Source organism: Mustelus asterias, unplaced genomic scaffold (assembly GCF_964213995.1).
Source record: "Mustelus asterias unplaced genomic scaffold, sMusAst1.hap1.1 HAP1_SCAFFOLD_229, whole genome shotgun sequence".
Taxonomy (NCBI): Eukaryota; Metazoa; Chordata; class Chondrichthyes; order Carcharhiniformes; family Triakidae; genus Mustelus; species Mustelus asterias.
Window position 1 is genome coordinate 237,019 of NW_027590208.1, and position 17,539 is coordinate 254,557.

Consider the following 17,539-nt stretch of genomic DNA (forward strand, 5'->3'; position numbering starts at 1 on the left):
TCGAATGGCCTCCTTCTGTACTGTAGGGATTCTATGATATTCGATGATGATGATAAGAAGGTAGATGAGGGCAGTGCAGTTGATGTTGTCTACATGGACTTTAGCAAGGCCTCTGACAAGGTACCGCATGGTAGGTTGTTGCATAAGGTTAAATCTCACAGGATACAGGGTGAGGTAGCTAAATGGATACAAAACTGGCTTGATGACAGAAGCCAGAGGATGGTTGTAGAGGGTTGTTTTTCAAACTGGAGGCCTGTGACCAGCGGTGTGCCTCAGGGATCAGTGCTGGGTCCACTATTATTTGTCATTTATATTAATGATTTGGATGAGAATATAGGAGGCATGGTTAGTAAGTTTGCAGATGACACCAAGATTGGTGGCATAGTGGACAGTGAAGAAAGTTATCTCCAATTGCAATGGGATTTTGATCAATTGGGCCAGTGGGCTGACAAATGGCAGATGGAGTTTAATTTAGACAAACGCGAGGTGATGCATTTTGGTAGATTGAACCAGGGCAGGACTTACTCAGTTAATGGTAGGGCGTTGGGGAGAGTTACAGAACAAAGAGATTGAGGGATACAGGTTCATAGCTCCTTGAAAGTGGAGTCACAGGTGGACAGAGTGGTGAAGAAGGCATTCGGCATGCTTGGTTTCATTGGTCAGAACATTGAATACAGGAGTTGGGACGTCTTGTTGAAGTTGTACAAGACATTGGTAAGGCCACACTTGGAATACTGTGTACAGTTCTGATCACCCGATTATAGAAAGGATATTATTAAACTAGAAAGAGTGCAGAAGGGATTTACTAGAATGCTACCGGGACTTGATGGTTTGAGTTATAAGGAGAGGCTGAATAGACTGGGACTTTTTTCTCTGGAGCGTAGGAGGCTGAGGGGTGATCTTAAAGAGGTCTATAAAATAATGAGGGGCATAGATCAGCTAGATAGTCAATATCTTTTCCCAAAGGTAGGGGAGTCTAAAACTAGAGGGCATAGGTTTAAGGTGAGAGGGGAGAGATACAAAAGGGTCCAGAGGGGCAATTTTTTCACTCAGAGGGTGGTGAGTGTCTGGAATGAGCTGCCAGAGGTAGTAGTAGAGGCGGGTACAATTTTTTCTTTTAGAGCAGCGCAGTGGATTAGCACTGCTGCCTCACAGCGCTAGGGACCTGGGTTCGATTCCCGACTTGGGTCACTGTCTGTGTGGAGTCTGCACGTTCTCCCCGTGTCTGCGTGGGTTTCTTCCGGGTGCTCCGGTTTCCTCCCACAGTTCGAAAGATGTGCGGGTTAGGTGGATTGGCTGTGCTAAATTGCCCCTTCGTGTCCAAAGATACAAAGAACAAAGAACAATACAGCACAGGAACAGGCCCTTCGGCCCTCCAAGCCCGTGCCGCTCCCTGGTCCAAACTAGACCATTCTTTTGTATCCCTCCATTCCCACTCCGTTCATATGGCTGTCTAGATAAGTCTTAAACGTTCCCAGTGTGTCCGCCTCCACCACCTTGCCTGGCAGTGCATTCCAGGCCCCCACCACCCTCTGTGTAAAATATGTCCTTCTGATATCGGTGTTAAACCTCCCCCCCCTTCGCCTTGAACCTATGACCCCTCGTGAACGTCACCACCGACCTGGGGAAAAGCTTCCCACCGTTCACCCTATCTATGCCTTTCATAATTTTATACACCTCTATTAGGTCACCCCTCATCCTCCGTCTTTCCAGTGAGAACAACCTCAGCTTACCCAATCTCTCCTCATAACTAAGCCCTTCCATACCAGGCAACATCCTGGTAAACCTCCTCTGCACTCTCTCTAAAGCCTCCACGTCCTTCTGGTAGTGTGGCGACCAGAACAGGACGCAGTATTCCAAACGCGGCCGAACCAACGTTCTATACAACTGCAACATCAGACCCCAACTTTTATACTCTATGCCCCGTCCTATAAAGGCAAGCATGCCATATGCCTTCTTCACCACCTTCTCCACCTGTGACGTCACCTTCAAGGATCTGTGGACTTGCACACCCAGGTCCCTCTGCATATCTACACCCTTTATGGTTCTGCCATTTATCGTATAGCTCCCCCCTACGTTAGTTCTACCAAAATGCATCACTTCGCATTTATCTGGATTGAACTCCATCTGCCATTTCTTTGCCCAAATTTCCAGCCTATCTATATCCTTCTGTAGCCTCTGACAATGTTCCTCACTATCTGCAAGTCCAGCCATTTTCGTGTCGTCCGCAAACTTACTGATCACCCCAGTTACACCTTCTTCCAGATCGTTTATATAAATCACAAACAGGGTTAAGTGGATTGGCCATGCTAAATTGCTCCTCAGTGTCCAAAGATGTGTGGGTTAGGTGGATTGGCCATGCTAAATTGCCCCTTAGTGTCCAAAGATGTGCGGGTTAGGTGGATTGGCCATGCTAAATTGTCCCTTAGTGTCCAAAGATGTGCGGGTTAGGTGGATTGGCCATGCTAAATTGCCCCTTAGTGTCCAAAGATGTGCGGGTTAGGTGGATTGGCCATGCTAAATTGTCCCTTAGTGTCCAAAGATGTGCAGGTTAGGTGGATTGGCCATGCTAAATTGTCCCTTAGTGTCCAAAGATGTGTAGGTTAGGTGGATTGGCCATGCTAAATTGTCCCTTAGTGTCCAAAGATGTGTGGGTTAGGTGGATTGGCCGTGCTAAATTGCCACTTAGTATCAGGAGGATTAGCAGGGTAAATGTCTGGGGTTGTGGAGAATGGGGCCTGGGTGGGATTGTGGTGGGTGCAGACCTGATGGGCCAAATGGCCTCCTTCTGCACTGTAGATTCTTGATGTGCTATTAATTAGGCAAAAGACTACTTGTGTGCCAATACAACTGGAGGCTTTTATTCATAACAGAATCAGGAGCACATCCCAACAGGTAACCGACCCGAACTGAACAAGGGGGAGGAAACAGCCACCTTTATACTAGGTGACAAGGGGAGGAGCCGAGCCGGCAAGGGGTGTGTCCAGGCAGGACAAACACACAACGGTGGTCCAAGCAGGACAAAGGCACAACTGAAGTCCACCACATTCACCCCTCCTTTAAAAACAACACGGGGTGAAGCGGAAACAATATCACAAGTCCAGACGATCTGGTGGCTTGATCCGCCGTCGCGATCGTCGTAGTGCAGGTTGCAGCGTCGTCCGAGCAGAGAGCGGAGTCAGCCCAGGCTCCAGGCAGTGAGCGTCGAGAGGAGGCGCCAGTTGGTGTGAAGCGGAACCATCCGTCATCCCGTCCAGTAGTCGGGTACTGCGTGGCGACGGCTCCGGCGACTCAAGCGAGCTGTACATAGGGGTGAGGGGAGTGAGCTGTGGCCCTGGTGGTGTATGGAGAACAGGGGGAACTGGGGCTGGGGGGTGGAGGGCCGTAGCGGGCTCTGGGCGCACAATATGGGAGACTGGGACTGAAGGGGGGAGGGGCCTAGCGGTCTCTGGGCGCACGACACAAGGGACAGTGGGGCGGAGGGATGTGGTGGCCTCAGGGGCACCTGCCGGTGCCAAGTCGCGGACAGAGACCGTGTCCTCCCGCCCGTCAGGGTACGCTACATAAGCGTATTGAGGATTAGCGCGGAGCAATTGGACCTCCTCGACCAAGGGGTCTGCCTTATGGGTCCGGACATGCTTCCGAAGCAGAACGGGCCCCGGGGACATCAGCCAAGCGGAGTACCCAAGGAGGACATTCCGGGGAAAGTGAACATCCGCTCGTGAGGGGTCGTATTGGTCGCTGTGCACAAGAGTGACCTCATTGAATGTAATGCGTCCGGGAGGACATCTTGCCAACGGCTGACTGGAAGGCCCCTAGACCGTAACGCTAATAGAACAGCCTTCCAGACGGTTGCGTTCTCCCGCTCTACTTGACCATTACCCCTGGGGTTATAGCTAGTGGTGCGGCTGGAGGCAACGCCTTTGGTGAGCAGGTACTGCCTCAGCTCGTCACTCATGAATGAGGACCCAAGGTCGCTATGAACATAGGATGGAAAACCGAACAGGGTGAAGAGCGTGTTCAGGGTCCGAATCAACGTAGCCGTGGTCATGTCCGGGCAGGGGAAGGCAAAAGGGAAACGCGAGTATTCATCGATGACATTCAGAAAATAAATATTGCGGTTAGAGGAGGGGAGGGGGCCTTTAAAATCAATGCTGAGGCGCTCAAACGCGCGAGTGGCCTTTACAAGGTGCGCCCTACCTGGCCGGTAGAACTGCGGCTTGCACTCTGCGCAGACCCTGCATTGCCTGGTAATCGACCGGACTTCCTCGAGGGAGTAGGGCAGGTTACGGGCTTTGACAAAGTGGAAAAATCTGGTGACACCCGGGTGACAGAGGTCGTTATGGAGGGACTGTAGCTGGTCTAGTTGGGCGCTGGCACATGTTCCACGGGACAGGGCATCTGGGGGCTCATTGAGCTTCCCGGGCTGGTACATGATGTCACATCTGTAGGTGGAGAGCTCAATCCTCCACCGCAAGATCTTGTCATTCTTAATCTTGCCCTTTTGCCTGGTGTTAAACAGGAAGGCAACGGACCGCTGGTCCGTAATTAAAGTGAACCGTTGGCCCGCAAGATAATGGCGCCAGTGCCGGACAGCTTCCACGATGGCCTAGCTTACCGCATCCGGAGCAGATCGCATCCTTCGCCGGGCAGCGACGCCGAGGATGCTTGGATAGGCCGCAAAAGTAGCATTTGGGCCCCGCTGGAACAGCCGTCGCGGTGGAACCGTCGCCGGAACGGGATGCGGGGTAGGCCCCGAGATTGCGGGAGGCCGCTTCTAGCGATTCAGCCATCGTGGCCGTTTTCTGGAGATCCAGGCCATCCTGTTCAAGCAGCCGCTGCCGGATGTAAGTAGACTCAACACCCGTGACGTGGGCGTCCCGGATCTGGTCCTCCGCGTTCTGAGCTGCTGTAACAGCCTTACAGTCGCAAGCTCGAGCTAGGACCCGCAGGGCGCGCAGAAATTGGGCGCACGATTCTCCTGGCTGCTGCCTGCGAGTAGCCAGGAGATGTCTGGCGTAGACCACGTTAGGGCTCTTTCGAAACTGCCCTTTTAAGAGTTCTATAGCGTCCGCGTATGTAGTGGCGTCCCGGAAGATACCGTAGACTGCATCACTTACCTGGGCGCGGAGCACGTGGAGCTTAGCGCCGTCGGAGTCGACGACCGCAGCGGCGTCCGTGAAAGCTTCAAAGCAGTCCAGCCAATGGTCAAATTTATCAGAGGCTCCCACCTCTTGAGGGTCCAATGTTAACTTGTCGGGTTTTAAGAGCTGCTCCATGTCGGTCAAATGTTATGAATAAAATTGATGCGCTATCAATTAGGCAAAAGACTACTTGTGTGCCAATGCAACTGTAGGCTTTTATTCATAACAGAATCAGGAGCACATCCCAACAGGTAACCGACCCGAACTGAACAAGGGGGAGGAGACACGCACCTTTATACTAGGTGACAAGGGGAGGAGCCGGCAGGGGGTGTGTCCAGGCAGGACAAACACAACAACGGTGGTCCAGGCAGGACAAAGGCACAACTGAAGTCCACCACAATTCTAAAATGCATTTAGACAGTTACATGGGTACGATGGGTAGAGAGGGATATGGGCCAAACGCGGGCAATTGGGACTAGCTTAGGGGTTTAAAAAAAGGGCAGCATGGACAAGTTGGGCCGAAGGGCCTGTTTCCATGCTGTAAACCTCTACGACTCGATGTCACTGAAACGTAACAGTGTGACATCGGCTCACAGTGGAGACATCCCATGCTGTTTCCAAGGAGAATGTGATACTGTGTAACACACAATGCATTCTAACACAAGAGAGAATGGCTGTTTTACCCTTTCGATCACGCAATCTGGTGAAATTAGTCACATTGAGATACTGAGGCAGCCGATATATATATATCCCTCAACCAGGGTTAGAGAGAGAGAGAGAGGGGAAATCAGCCAGGGTTCCTGCTCCTGATCACTGTCCAGTGACCCCTGGGTTAGAGAGAGAGAGAGGGGAAATCAGCCAGGGTCCCTGCTCCTGATCCCTGTCCAGTGATCCCTGGGTTAGAGAGAGAGAGGAAATCAGCCAGGGTCCCTGCTCCTGATCCCTGTGCAGTGATCCCTGGGTTAGAGAGAGAGAGGAAATCAGCCAGGGTTCCTGCTCCTGATCACTGTCCAGTGATCCCTGGGTTAGAGAGAGAGAGAGGGGAAATCAGCCAGGGTTCCTGCTCCTGATCCCTGTCCAGTGACCCCTGGGTTAGAGAGAGAGAGAGAGGGGAAATCAGCCAGGGTTCCTGCTCCTGATCCCTGTCCAGTGATCCCTGGGTTAGAGAGAGAGAGAGAGGGAAATCAGTCAGGGTTCCTGCTCCTGATCACTGTCCAGTGACCCCTGGGTTAGAGAGAGAGAGAGAGGGAAATCAGCCAGGGTCCCTGCTCCTGATCACTGTCCAGTGACCCCTGGGTTAGAGAGAGAGGGGAAATCAGCCAGGGTTCCTGCTCCTGATCCCTGTCCAGTGACCCCTGGGTTAGAGAGAGAGAGGGGAAATCAGCTAGGGTTCCTGCTCCTGATCCCTGTCCAGTGATCCCTGGGTTAGAGAGAGAGAGGAAATCAGCCAGGGTTCCTGCTCCTGATCCCTGTCCAGTGATCCCTGGGTTAGAGAGAGAGGGAAATCAGCCAGGGTTCCTGCTCCTGATCCCTGTCCAGTGACCCCTGGGTTAGAGAGAGGGGAAATCAGCCAGGGTTCCTGCTCCTGATCCCTGTCCAGTGATCCCTGGGTTAGAGAGAGAGAGAGAGGGAAATCAGCCAGGGTTCCTGCTCCTGATCACTGTCCAGTGACCCCTGGGTTAGAGAGAGAGAGAGGGGAAATCAGCCAGGGTTCCTGCTCCTGATCACTGTCCAGTGACCCCTGGGTTAGAGAGAGAGAGAGAGGGAAATCAGCCAGGGTTCCTGCTCCTGATCACTGTCCAGTGACCCCTGGGTTAGAGAGAGAGAGAGGGGAAATCAGCCAGGGTTCCTGCTCCTGATCACTGTCCAGTGACCCCTGGGTTAGAGAGAGAGAGAGAGAGAGGGGAAATCAGCCAGGGTTCCTGCTCCTGATCACTGTCCAGTGACCCCTGGGTTAGAGAGAGAGAGGGGAAATCAGCCAGGGTCCCTGCTCCTGATCACTGTCCTGTGATCCCTGGGTTAGAGAGAGAGGGGAAATCAGCCAGGGTTCCTGCTCCTGATCACTGTCCAGTGACCCCTGGGTTAGAGAGAGAGAGAGAGGAAATCAGCCAGGGTTCCTGCTCCTGATCCCTGTCCAGTGATTACCAGGTTAGAGTTGAGGAGGGGGGGGGGGGGGAATTATTCCTTTAAATCTTCTCTGCGCACCTCCTCTCGGTCCTCCTTGTGATCACGGAGTGCACAGTTACTCCAGGTGTGTGTTATGTATGTGTGAACTGGAACAGCGCCTTGGAGTGAACCAGTCCCAACAGTAAGTGGTTAACAAGTGCTTTGCTGGCCTGCGGATTGCTGAGAGCCAGTCGATTCTGTATTTCCCCTTTCCCCGTTTGATTTATGACAGGAACGGCACTGTGGACAGGTTCTGTATCGTGTGCTGCAGACTTGTGGCACTTGTTGATCAGTTGTTGCTGATCTGGAGATTGCGTCACACTGGAGTTAGATTTGGCGCTGGCCCAGTGTGGAACATTCCTGCCTCTGGCTCTGCGATCCTGAGGTCCATTGCCAACTGCCTCAGCTCCCACCGCCCCCTCCCCGCCCCCCCCCCCCGCCCCCACACCCCGCCACCCCCCCACCCCCGTCCCTGAGTAGTTAGACTCCCTCTCAGAATCCTCTCTGCCGCACTCTCCTGCTCTTGGATGCTTCTTAAGTCCATCCTTGTGTTTGGCCAACATTGGAACACCTCCTCAGCCACCCCGCCTCACTCTCCACTTCTGCTGATTGCCCCTTTAAGGATCAACCTTGAGGGAACCATGGGGAGTAGGGTGGGGTGGATCACCCTCGGGTCTCCGTTCCAGAACCTTCTCGGGAGCTGCCGACAGCCACGAGGCCGCGAGCCTCGGTAATGCCTTTACCTTGCGAATAAACGCGTTGGTGTTTTCCCATAGAATCCCTAAGGTGCAGAAGGAGGCCATTCGGCCCATCGAGTCTGCACCGACTCTCCAACATAGCATCTTACCAAACTCCACCCTATCCCCTGCGCAATCCACCTAACCTGCACATCTTTGGACACTAAGGGACAATTTAGCATGGCCAATCCACCTAACCTGCACATCTTTGGACACTAAGGGACAATTTAGCATGGCCAATCCACCTAGCCTGCACATCTTTGGACACTAAGGGACAATTTAGCATGGCCAATCCACCTAACCCGCACATCTTTGGACACTAAGGGGAAATTTAGCATGGCCAATCCACCTAACCCGCACATCTTTGGACACTAAGGGACAATTTAGCATGGCCAATCCACCTAACCTGCACATCTTTGGACACTAAGGGACAATTTAGCATGGCCAATCCACCTAACCTGCACATCTTTGGACACTAAGGGACAATTTAGCATGGCCAATCCACCTAACCCGCACATCTTTGGACACTAAGGGGAAATTTAGCATGGCCAATTCACCTAACCCGCACATCTTTGGACACTAAGGGGAAATTTAGCATGGCCAATCCACCTAACCTGCACATCTTTGGACACTAAGGGACAATTTAGCACGGCCAATCCCCCTAACCTGCACATCTTTGGACACTAAGGGGCAATTTAGCATGGCCAATCCACCTAACCTGCACATCTTTGGACACTAAGGGACAATTTAGCATGGCCAATCCACCTAACCTGCACATCTTTGGACACTAAGGGACAATTTAGCATGGCCAATCCACCTAACCTGCACATCTTTGGACACTAAGGGACAAGTTAGCATGGCCAATCCACCTAACCCGCACATCTTTGGACACTAAGGGGAAATTTAGCATGGCCAATCCACCTAACCTGCACATCTTTGGACACTAAGGGACAATTTAGCATGGCCAATCCACCTAATCTGCACATCTTTGGACACTAAGGGGAAATTTAGCATGGCCAATCCACCTAACCTGCACATCTTTGGACACTAAGGGACAATTTAGCATGGCCAATCCACCTAACCTGCACATCTTTGGACACTAAGGGACTATTTAGCACGGCCAATCCCCCTAACCTGCACATCTTTGGACACTAAGGGACAATTTAGCACGGCCAATCCCCCTAACCTGCACATCTTTGGACACTAAGGGACAATTTAGCATGGCCAATCCACCTAACCTGCACATCTTTGGACACTAAGGGGAAATTTAGCATGGCCAATCCACCTAACCTGCACATCTTTGGACACTAAGGGACAATTTAGCATGGCCAATCCACCTAACCTGCACATATTTGAACACCAAGGGGCAATTTAGCACGGCCAATCCACCTAATGTACACATATTTGGACACCAAGGGGCAATTTAGCACGGCCAATCCACCTAATGTACACATATTTGGACACCAAGGGGCAATTTAGCACGGCCAATCCATCTAACCTACATGTCTTTGGACTGTGGGAGGAAACCGGAGCACCCGGAGGGAACCCACGCAGACACGGGGAGAACGTGCAGACTCCACACAGACGGTGACCCAAACCGGGAATCGAACCCGGGCTCCCTGGCGCTGTGAGGCAGCAGTGCTAACCACCGTGCCGCCCTTGAGGTAGCCTGAACTGCTTCATTGGGCAGGGAGTTCCACAGTGGCGTTGGGGCGGTATTGTCGGAGGAGATGGAAGCCAGATCTGAAAGGCCAGTAGGATGTGTCTCGAGAACCCTCTCAGAAGCTGGCAAATTGAGGAGGAAGCAGTGCCAATAGTTTCTGGTGTGGGGAAATTCCACCAGCATTTGTACAGCAGATGTTTCTGACCGCAAACCCCCACTCCCGGGTCTTCTCGAAGTAGACAAGACAAGTCAGGCAATCACATCGGCAAGAGTTCAGCATTGGGCCTTAATCCTTTCCGTCTACGGAGAGTACCGGCCTGGAACACTCATCCCCATTGCAGATGCACTTAGTCACTTCAAGGTTTCAGGTGTCCAGGTCACCAACAACCTGTCCTGGTCCCCCCCATGCCGACACTATAGTTAAGAAAGCCCCACCAACGCCTCTACTTTCTGAGAAGACTCAGGAAATTCGGCATGTCAGCTACGACTCTCACCAACTTTTACAGATGCCCCATAGAAAGCATTCTTTCTGGTTGTATCACAGCTTGGTATGGGGCTCCTGCTCTGCCCAAGACCGCAAGGAACTACAAAGAATCGTGAATGTAGCCCAATCCCATCACGCAAACCAGCCTCCCATCCATTGACTCTGTCTACACTTCCCGCTGCCTCGGGGAAAAGCATAATTAAGGACCCCACGCACCCCGGACATTCTCTCTTCCATCTTCTTCCATCGGGAAAAAGATACAAAAGTCTGAGGTCACGTACCAGCCGACTCAAGAACAGCTTCTTCCCTGCTGCCGTCAGACTTTTGAATGGACCTACCTCGCATTAAGTTGATCTTTCTCTACACCCTCGCTATGACTGTAACACTACATTCTGCACTCTCTCGTTTCCTTCTCTATGAACGGTATGCTTTGTCTGTTTAGCGCACAGGAAACAATACTTTTCACTTATGTTAATACACGTGACAATAATAAATCAAGTTAAATTAAACTATAGTTAAGAAAGCCCACCAACATCTCTACTTTCTCAGAAGACTAAGGAAATTTGGCATGTCAGCTACGACTCTCACCAACTTTTACAGATGCCCCATAGAAAGTATTCTTTCTGGGTGTATCACAGCTTGGTATGGGCTCCTGCTCTGCCCAAGACCGCAAGGAACTACAAAAGGTCGTAAATGTAGCCCACTCCATCACTCAAACCGGCCTCCCATCCATTGACTCTGTCTACACTTCCCGCTGCCTCGGGGAAAAGCAGCCAGCATAAACAAGGACCCCACGCACCCCGGACATTCTCTCTTCCACCTCCTTCCGTCGGGGAAAAAATTCACAAGTCTGAGGTCACGTACCGACCGACTCAAGAACAGCTTCTTCCCTGCTGCCGTCAGACTTTTGAGTGGACCTACCTCGCATTAAGTTGATCTTTCTCCACACCCTAGCTGTGACTGTAACACTACATTCTGCACTGTCTCCTTTCCTTCTCTGTGAACGGTATGCTTTGTCTGTATAGCGCGCAAGAAACAATACTTTTCATTGTATCCCAATACATGGGACAATAATAAATCAAATCTAATCAAAGAACATACCAAATGTTGACTTACCTTGCACTGTGTAAATTGTGTATTGACATTTGTACAGAAGGAGCTTGAACCTCTGTATAGCCTTTACCTGCAAATAAATCTACATTGTTTTTCCCTTAACCTGTGAACAAGACTAAACACAAAGGCTTTCTTGGATTACGCTTTCCATTGATGTTGTCAACGCTGCATAGAGGTACAGCAGGTACTGCAGCCCAATGAGCATAATGTCCCACTTGGTAATGTGATCCAAAGATGCTGTTTTGGGGTAAATATTGGCCCAGTACTTTGGGAAATAGCCCCCCCCCCCCCCCCCGCTGCCCCTCCTCCACACCATCCTGGCCCCGCACCCTCTGACATGGCCCATTCAACTCAGTTTCTTACTCCACCTGAGAGGGGAAGGCAGAACCGCACAAAAAAATCTCGTCTGAAAGAAAGACGGCGGGCGCGATCGTACTGGCTTGCCACAGCCTGGCACCGCCAGCCTGGCACCCTGGCAGTGCCCAGGGGATGGAGGGGTGGAGCCTGAGGGGATGGAGTCTGACAGGGGTGGAGCCTAACGGGATGGAACCTGATGTTGGTTGGGGGGGGGAAGTCCGTCGGAGAGGAAGAAGGGGGGACCTCTGTGGGGGGGGGTGGTTCATTGGTGGGGTTGGTGATTGGAGGGGAGTGGGAAACCGGGGCAGCGATGGAGGGGGTGATATCCAGGATGGCGATTGTGAGGGGGGAAGTGATATCAGTGTGGGGTGACAGGTCAGTATGCCCAGAGATCAGGGCAACTGCGCAATGGCAACCCCTTACTGGGAGATCAGAGCATCTGCTCAATGGCGCCCCCTTACTGGGAGATCAGAGCATCTGCTCAATGGCGCCCCCTTACTGGGAGATCAGAGCATCTGCTCAATGGCGCCCCCTTACTGGGAGATCAGAGCATCTGCTCAATGGCGTCCCCTTTCTGGGAATTTTGGGCGCCTGCGCAATGGCGCCCCCTTACTGGGAGATCAGGGCACCTGCAAAATGGAGCCCCCTGACTGGGAGATCAGAGCATCTGCTCAATGGCGCCCCCTTACAGGGAATTCAAGGCATCTGCGCAACGGCGCCCCCTTACTGGGAGATCAGGGCACCTGCGCAATGGCGCCCCCTTACTGGGAATTCAGGGCATCTGCGCAATGGCGCCCCCTTCATCGGAATTCAAGACACCTGAGCAATGGCGTCCACTTACTGGGAATTCAAGGCATCTGCGCAATGGCGCCCCCTTACTGGGAGATCAGGGCACCTGCGCAATGGCGCCCCCTTACTGGGAATTCAGGGCATCTGCGCAATGGCGCCCCCTTACTGGGAGATCAGGGCAGCTGCGCAATGGCGTCCCCTTTCTGGGAATTTTGGGCATCTGCGCAATGGCGCCCCCTTACTGGGAGATCAGAGCATCTGCTCAATGGCGTCCCCTTTCTGGGAATTTTGGGCGCCTGCGCAATGCGCCCCCTTACTGGGAGATCAGGGCACCTGCAAAATGGAGCCCCCTGACTGGGAGATCAGAGCATCTGCTCAATGGCGCCCCCTTACAGGGAATTCAAGGCATCTGCGCAATGGCGCCCCCTTACTGGGAGATCAGGGAACCTGTGCAATGGCGCCTTTTTCCTCGGAATTCAAGGCATCTGCGCAACGGCGCCCCATTACTGGGAGATCAGGGCATCTGCAAAATGGAGCCCCCTTACTGGGAGACCAGAGCATCTGCGCAATGGCGCCCCCTTACTGGGAGATCAGAGCATCTGCTCAATGGCGCCCCCTTACTGGGAATTCAGGGCGCCTGCGCAATGGCGCCCCCTTACTGGGAGATCACAGCATCTGCTCAATGGCGCCCCCTTACTGGGAGATCAGAGCATCTGCTAAATGGCGCCCCCTTAGTGGGAATTCAAGGCATCTGCGCAACGGCGCCCCCTTACTGGGAGATCAGGGCATCTGCGCAATGGCGCCCCCTTACTGGGAGATCAGGGCATCTGCGCAATGGCGCCCCCTTACTGGGAGACCAGAGCATCTGCGCAATGGCGCCCCCTTACTGGGAGGTCAGGGAACCTGTGCAATGGCGCCCTCTTCATCGGAATTCAAGACACCTGCGCAATGGCGCCCCCTTACTGGGAGATCAGAGCATCGGCGCAATGGCGCCCCCTTACTGGGAGATCAGAGCATCGGCGCAATGGCGCCCCCTTACTGGGAGATCAGAGCATCTGCGCAATGGCGCCCCCTTACTGGGAATTCAGGGCATCTGCGCAATGGCGCCCCCTTACTGGGAGATCACAGCATCTGCTCAATGGCGCCCCCTTACTGGGAGATCAGGGCATCTGCAAAATGGAGCCCCCTTACTGGGAGATCAGAGCATCTGTGCAATGGCGCCCCCTTACTGGGAGAACAGGGCATCTGCTCAATGGCGCCCCCTTACTGGGAATTCAGGGCGCCTGCGCAATGGCGCCCCCTTACAGGGAGATCAGAGGATCTGCTCAATGGCGCCCCCTTACTGGGAGATCAGGGCACCTGCGCAATGGCGCCTCCTTCCTGGGAGATCAGAGCATCTGCGCAACGGCGCCCCCTTACTGGGAGACCAGAGCATCTGCGCAATGGCGCCCCCTTACTGGGAGATCAGGGAACCTGTGCAATGGCGCCTTTTTCCTCGGAATTCAACGCACCTGCGCAACGGCGCCCCCTTACTGGGAGATCAGGGCATCTGCAAAATGGCGCCCCCTTACTGGGAGACCAGAGCATCTGCGCAATGGCGCCCTCTTACTGGGAATTCAGGGCGCCTGCGCAATGGCGCCCCCTTACTGGGAGATCACAGCATCTGCTCAATGGCGCCCCCTTACTGGGAGATCAGGGCATCTGCAAAATGGAGCCCCCTTACTGGGAGATCAGGGCATCTGCTCAATGGCGCCCCCTTTCTGGGAATTCAGGGCGCCTGCGCCATGGCGCCCCCTTACAGGGAGATCAGAGGATCTGCTCAATGGCGCACCCTCCTGGGAATTCAGGGCACCTGCGCAGTGGCGCCCCGATACTGGGAGATCAGAGCATCTGCGCAATGGCGCCCCCTTACTGGGAGATCACAGCATCTGCTAAATGGCGCCCTCTTACTGGGAATTCAAGGCATCTGCGCAACGGCGCCCCCTTACTGGGAGATCAGGGCATCTGCGCAATGGCGCCCCCTAACTGGGAGATCAGAGCATCTGCGCAATGGCGCCCCCTTACTGGGAGATCAGAGCATCTGCGCAATGGCGCCCCCTTACTGGGAGATCAGAGCATCTGCTCAATGGCGCCCCCTTACTGGGAGATCAGAGCATCTGCGCAATGGCGCCCCCTAACTGGGAGATCAGAGCATCTGCTCAATGGCGCCCCCTTACTGGGAGATCAGAGCATCTGCTCAATGGCGTCCCCTTTCTGGGAATTTTGGGTGCCTGCGCAATGGCGCCCCCTTACTGGGAGATCAGGGCACCTGCAAAATGGAGCCCCCTGACTGGGAGATCAGAGCATCTGCTCAATGGCGCCCCCTTACAGGGAATTCAAGGCATCTGCGCAACGGCGCCCCCTTACTGGGAGATCAGGGCACCTGCGCAATGGCGCCCCCTTACTGGGAATTCAGGGCATCTGCGCAATGGCGCCCCCTTCATCGGAATTCAAGACACCTGAGCAATGGCGCCCCCTTACTGGGAATTCAAGGCATCTGCGCAATGGCGCCCCCTTACTGGGAGATCAGGGCACCTGCGCAATGGCGCCCCCTTACTGGGAATTCAGGGCATCTGCGCAATGGCGCCCCCTTACTGGGAGATCAGGGCAGCTGCGCAATGGCGTCCCCTTTCTGGGAATTTTGGGCGCCTGCGCAATGGCGCCCCCTTACTGGGAGATCAGGGCAGCTGCGCAATGGCGTCCCCTTTCTGGGAATTTTGGGCATCTGCGCAATGGCGCCCCCTTACTGGGAGATCAGAGCATCTGCTCAATGGCGCCCCCTTACTGGGAGATCAGAGCATCTGCTCAATGGCGTCCCCTTTCTGGGAATTTTGGGCGCCTGCGCAATGCGCCCCCTTACTGGGAGATCAGGGCACCTGCGCAATGGCGCCCCCTTACTGGGAATTCAAGGCATCTGCGCAACGGCGCCCCATTACTGAGAGTTCAGGGCATCTGCGCAATGGCGCCCCCTTACTGGGAGATCAGGGAACCTGTGCAATGGCGCCTTTTTCCTCGGAATTCAAGGCATCTGCGCAACGGCGCCCCATTACTGGGAGATCAGGGCATCTGCAAAATGGAGCCCCCTTACTGGGAGACCAGAGCATCTGCTCAATGGCGCCCCCTTACTGGGAGACCAGAGCATCTGCGCAATGGCGCCCCCTTACTGGGAGATCAGAGCATCTGCTCAATGGCGCCCCCTTACTGGGAATTCAGGGCGCCTGCGCAATGGCGCCCCCTTACTGGGAGATCAGAGCATCTGCGCAATGGCGCCCCCTTACTGGGAGATCACAGCATCTGCTCAATGGCGCCCCCTTACTGGGAGATCAGAGCATCTGCTAAATGGCGCCCCCTTAGTGGGAATTCAAGGCATCTGCGCAACGGCGCCCCCTTACTGGGAGATCAGGGCATCTGCGCAATGGCGCCCCCTTACTGGGAGATCAGGGCATCTGCGCAATGGCGCCCCCTTACTGGGAGACCAGAGCATCTGCGCAATGGCGCCCCCTTACTGGGAGGTCAGGGAACCTGTGCAATGGCGCCCTCTTCATCGGAATTCAAGACACCTGCGCAATGGCGCCCCCTTACTGGGAGATCAGAGCATCGGCGCAATGGCGCCCCCTTACTGGGAGATCAGAGCATCGGCGCAATGGCGCCCCCTTACTGGGAGATCAGAGCATCTGCGCAATGGCGCCCCCTTACTGGGAATTCAGGGCATCTGCGCAATGGCGCCCCCTTACTGGGAGATCACAGCATCTGCTCAATGGCGCCCCCTTACTGGGAGATCAGGGCATCTGCAAAATGGAGCCCCCTTACTGGGAGATCAGAGCATCTGTGCAATGGCGCCCCCTTACTGGGAGATCAGGGCATCTGCTCAATGGCGCCCCCTTACTGGGAATTCAGGGCGCCTGCGCAATGGCGCCCCCTTACTGGGAGATCAGGGCACCTGCGCAATGGCGCCTCCTTCCTGGGAGATCAGAGCATCTGCGCAACGGCGCCCCCTTACTGGGAGACCAGAGCATCTGCGCAATGGCGCCCCCTTACTGGGAGATCAGGGAACCTGTGCAATGGCGCCTTTTTCCTCGGAATTCAACGCACCTGCGCAACGGCGCCCCCTTACTGGGAGATCAGGGCATCTGCAAAATGGCGCCCCCTTACAGGGAGATCAGAGGATCCGCTCAATGGCGCCCCCTTACTGGAACATGAGGGCATCTGCAAAATGGCGCCCCCTTACTGGGAGACCAGAGCATCTGCGCAATGGCGCCCCATTACTGGGAATTCAGGGCGCCTGCGCAATGGCGCCCCCTTACTGGGAGATCACAGCATCTGCTCAATGGCGCCCCCTTACTGGGAGATCAGAGCATCTGCTCAATGGCGTCCCCTTACTGGGAGATGAGGGCATCTGCAAAATGGAGCCCCCTTACTGGGAATTCAGGGCGCCTGCGCAATGGCGCCCCCTTACTGGGAGATCACAGCATCTGCTCAATGGCGCCCCCTTACTGGGAGATCAGGGCATCTGCAAAATGGAGCCCCCTTACTGGGAGATCAGAGCACCTGTGCAATGGCGCCCCCTTACTGGGAGATCAGGGCATCTGCGCAATGGCGACCCCTTACTGGGAGATGAGGGCATCTGTGCAATGGCGCCCCCTTACTGGGAGAACACAGCATCTGCTCAATGGCGCCCCCTTACTGGGAGATCAGGGCATCTGCTCAATGGCGCCCCCTTTCTGGGAATTCAGGGCGCCTGCGCCATGGCGCCCCCTTACAGGGAGATCAGAGGATCTGCTCAATGGCGCACCTTCCTGGGAATTCAGGGCACCTGCGCAGTGGCGCCCCGATACTGGGAGATCAGAGCATCTGCTCAATGGCGCCCCCTTACAGGGAATTCAGGGCGCCTGCGCAATGGCGCCCCCTTACTGGGAGATCAGAGCGGCTGCTAAATGGCGCCCTCTTACTGGGAATTCAAGGCATCTGCGCAATGGGGCCCCCTGACTGGGAGATCAGGGCGCCTGCGCAATGGCGCCCCCTTACTGGGAGATCAGGGCATCTGCGC